This window comes from Anguilla rostrata, chromosome 14 (genome assembly GCF_018555375.3).
Source record: "Anguilla rostrata isolate EN2019 chromosome 14, ASM1855537v3, whole genome shotgun sequence".
NCBI lineage: Eukaryota > Metazoa > Chordata > Actinopteri > Anguilliformes > Anguillidae > Anguilla > Anguilla rostrata.
This window is the reverse complement of record NC_057946.1, coordinates 17,522,048-17,527,029: the sequence shown is the minus strand read 5'-3', so window position 1 is coordinate 17,527,029 and position 4,982 is coordinate 17,522,048.

Sequence of the window (4,982 nt, the reverse complement as noted above, 5' to 3'; positions counted from 1 at the left end):
CTGGACGCAAACATGACGTATTAGTTTACTTTCTTTTCCAAAAGTAGAGGCCACAGTGCTGAAAAACAGTCTAGCCTACCTATGTTCCAAAACCGAGTGTATTGTGATTCGCAAATGAAATGCGAAAATGTTTGTCTTATTGAAACAACATGGGCCAAAACGAATAAAAATTCGTGGATATCATGTAGCAATGAATTCGCGCAGCAATTTGATTAGGACAATTTTTATCGTAGCCCAAGTGATTGTACTAACCTACTGTCCGTAACCTACTTATACGCTAGTTACATCAAGCGTGTTATCGCCGAATTTCAATAACATTCTGAAAATTGAAGAAAACTCAGAGGAACCCAAGGAAGCTAATTCAGTCCAATCCCTTATCGATAGCTCTCTATGGTATGAGCAAATGCGATACGATATACAGCATTAGTCACAATATAGATCGCTTACTTCTGAATTTTAGATGTAGCCTACTATTTACGGCAGCCGATTCTCTGTGAATCCAGCACCGCCTATTACCATCTTACCAAATGTGCAAGATGTTGCACTATGACACCTTCAAATCGTGGCGGACCAGAAAACTGGTAGCCTAGGGTATTAACATTTGAACAGACTTGTGAAATCAGTATTCTTTCAAATACATGTTTGACTCTTGAAGTTAATAAGCCTGACATCCAATTGTTAAGAGCATTTTAAACAAGAGCGTTGCAATCAGGTAACCATACAATAAACGATATCATAAGCCAACAACACATACTAATCCATGTTAGAATTCAACAGATTGGCCTAATTTGATCATTTGGAAAATAACCATATACATGCCATTAGAATGAAGACAAAAATAGCATCAGCTAACACTGCAATTTGCAGTGGCTAGTTGTTATTGCGGGAATCCAGCACCACCCTTTAGACTTTAATGACTGAATAAATTGCCATGCGATAAAAAAAAAAAAAGGTAGCCTAGTTACACTAATTTTCAACGTTATATCCTAGTTACATCACGAAAATAAACATAACTAATTTTAACTTACCCGGTCTGTTGCGACTCCCGTAGCTATTCCTTGGACAGCTAGCAGGTTAGATACATTTCTTTTTGTTACACTCTTGCAACGGAGTGTTCAGCCGTCAGTGTTGCTCTTTTCTCCACCCCGGAAGTGTGTCACATGAACGTTTGAGAAAATAGCCCAATGCCTTGACTCGGTGTTTCTTCGTGCAGCGCTATTTTGATTCGTGAAGCAACTAAGGGAACATATCACTTAATTACATAAAAATGGAAATACAAGGGAAAGAGGCTCGACAGTAATATCTTTTTTTAAATTATTTAAATAAGGACCCGTGTCTGGGCCACAACATGATTATGGGCGCAGACATATTGCTTAAGGAATTTATGATGAACGCTTCGGACGTACGTGTCCTCTATTACCATCTTTCTTTGTGGCACGTAGTTGACGCTCAGTCCTTAACGTTAACTGATCTATCAGGAAAATAAACACTAAACACAAAGCCTAAGTGTTGACAGCAGTGTAATTATGTATTTATTTTTGTAGCAAAAGTCACATATCTGTAGAATGGACTCATACATCTGTAAATGGGTCTCAAAATATGTAGAATGGATTTAAAAAATCTGTAAACAGCTTCCCAAATCTGCGGAATGGATAAATATGTAAATTAACGTGATAATAGCCTACACGCAATAACAGTTTCAAACTTGTACAGTTATTAGGCTACAACCTCTCAAATCAACTAGAGCAAAGACAACTCGGTAATTGCAACCTCTCATATCAACTAGTGCAAAGACAACTCAGTAGCCTAATTACAACCTCTAAAATCAACTTCTTTCACCTATTTTACAATTTATGTATTTTGGTGTGATATATGATGCACTACTTATGCAACTGTCAAAGTCACTGTACGGTTATCCTGATCATAATGTACCCTACCATCATTCTCTCTCTCTCTCTCTATATATATATATATATATATATATATATATATATATATAAAACCACGTATCTCCTCAATATTTCAGGTACAACAACGAATTGCCCGTGTCAAACGAATTGACACGGGCTAGCGGGGGCTCAGACATCGCGCTTCCAATGAACCAATCATTTCCTTTGGTCCTCACAGGTTGCAACCGCGGAAGTGATGGAAAGCAGAAGCTGATTTGCTGGCTGTGACCATGCTCTAAGCATGTGACCAAGGCTGTGGCACGGAAGAAGTTCATGCATTGCCTGTTTAAATTGTGGTTCACTGTATCGATATATTTTCACAGTAAAAAAGTAATTATAACTAGTGAGTTCCTAAAAACAATAACGTGTATGTGAAACGGAGAAAATGTGTTCCGCACTGTGTTATTCCAGGACCTTACAAAACCCGATTCTGTTCACTATATTAGCTCAGCTCCGGTTGCATAGAAGGCAACAGTGTTATCTTTCATTTGGACACTTGTCTATAAATGTCAACAGTAAACACAAAGGGAGAAGCCTTGCTTCTTGTCTTCATTCAACTCAACAGTCCGTCTGTGGTGGCACAGCGGTGTCATGGTTGACCAAACTGAAACGAATCAAAGTTGGATTGTGTATGGAGTTTTCAACCTCAGGCCATAGCAGAAGCGAAGCAATCGGAAATATACAGTCGAGCCATTATCATTTGGTGTACACCTGCAAGGTAATCGGCGAGATTCTATAATGACTGAAATTGCGAACTGTGCAGATGACTTTCAAATTACGTTAGCGTTGGTGGGTGGGTAATTCTAGTGCAAAACGTGGAAAAGGAGTTTAAACAAGCATTACATTTATTCTGGGCTGAGTATTTTATTTTTAAAACGGAACTGTTGTGAGGACATTTTCTCAAACATACGAACAAAAGAATCATGTTTTATTTCTGAATGTGAGTTGTTGACGAAGACAGTGTACATTTTCTGCCATTGTAAAATATAAGTCATCAAATGTTTTTGTATATGGCTTACTTTGACATTACTGGTGTAGTGACTTGTCTCTACTTACAGGTCTGCTCCACCAGATCAATGAAAAAGATATCCAAAACAGCCTATCATAAGGGTGTTGTCATAGTAACTTGCCCAGGCTGCAAAAATCACCACATCATTGCTGACAACCTAGGATGGTTTTCAGACCTGGAAGGAAAGCGGTATGTTCCTGTGGATTGTTCACACTTCTGTGCTTGCATCCTTACAGATGAAACAGATTCCATGTTCGCAAGACCTCGCCTCGACTGTTGATTAGCTGGAATTGTGTTCAGCATGCCCCATCAATGGCTAAAGTAATGCAGAATGTGAAATTCACAGCATATGCATAGATGCAGATGCAGTCATTTACAGCTGCCAGAGAGCTTTGAGCAGTATGGAAACTATCTGCTTGGTGCATCTTTTGCAAGCACTGGGACAACATTGTTATACCTGGATGTTTGGTCATAGTGACAAACCATGGGGAACACAGTTGAATATTTTAGTCTTGAATACACTTTGTAGTTCAATGGAGAATTCACAACATTCAACTCCAAAGAGGATAATGACTGAAAAAGATCAGACAATAAGAATATAGATGAAAGGGGGGGGGGGAGCACTGTAAATACTGTAAGTGTAATTGACATGCTCAGAAACAGGAGACATACTGAAGTCAATATAACACCAAATTAGTATTACCAAATTGGCAGGCTTGTGCAGTTTAATTTCATTTCCATTAATCTTTTTTTAAGATTTGGGGTGTTTTACAATAGATGTTAGAGGATATACCTTTGATTTTCAGACTGGGAGGCTGGATATTTTATGAAGCTGTGAGGTATATTAATTTATATTTATATTCAGTTAAACAATATGTTTGGATGCAGATTGTAATGTAACAAACATGGAACTGAATTTAGAGTCTCCTTGGCTGTCATCCTCTGCAGGAACATAGAGGAGATTTTGGCATCAAAGGGGGAGAAAGTGAAAAGGATTAAGGGTGATGAAGCCATACAGATTGTCACGGAAGAATCCATGACAGAGGACTCGCAAAACTCTCCAAATGGACAAAAGAAGTTGCCAAAGAGTGGAAGCTCAGAGGAAACATGAATAATGAGGTTTACTGTCGCTGAGCAAAAATCGATTTAATATATTTTTTTATTTTATTGAATAAAAGCACAGCTTCTTAATGGCATGTTCATTGTACCAATATAATATATCAGTGTAATAAAATGTTTATGCTTATGTTCCTGTTTGCCTGAATATGAAAATCAGTTTCCTTGTGGTTTTGTCATGACACTTGCACAATAATAATATAATAATAATAATAATAATATACTTCATATATCACATTTTAACTCAAAAAAGTACCATTCAATGTGCTTTACAGAAACAATGACAGAAGTAAAAATAGACAGTAAAAAGGACAACAATAAAGCAGTGGAACATATATTAAATAATAGTAAATTAAATTACTTAATACTGAGGACAATAAAGTGAAAGGAAATATTAAAGAATTAAAATTAAAAAGATAAAATATGTAAAATAGTTTAAGGAAAAGCACATTTATAGTGGTACTTCTAGATTTATGAGAGATATCTTAAAAATATCCACAGATTCCACAGATTCAGATGCCTCCAAAGGAAGCTTGTTCCACAATCTGGGGGCATATGAACTAAAAGCTACCAGCCCATAAGTTTTAGTCTCAGACTGTGAGATGGACAATACGAGGGAATCCAAGGATCTGAGAGCTCTGACAGGAACATATTTTCCTATGAGTCACAGTTTATTAATTGCTTTGCGTGGAAGGCCAGTGATAAAGCATTACAATAATCCAGACAACTTTTTTCAAATGCATACATCAGTTTTTCAGAATCTCCTTTGGAAAGTTATAGTTACATTATTGATATCTGCACTGAAATCAAGGTTACTGTGAAATAAAATGTTTTACCTGAGAAGAGATATATAAAGCTCTAGTATTAAGGTGAGAAAATTATTTTCATCATGATCTAATCACCAATTA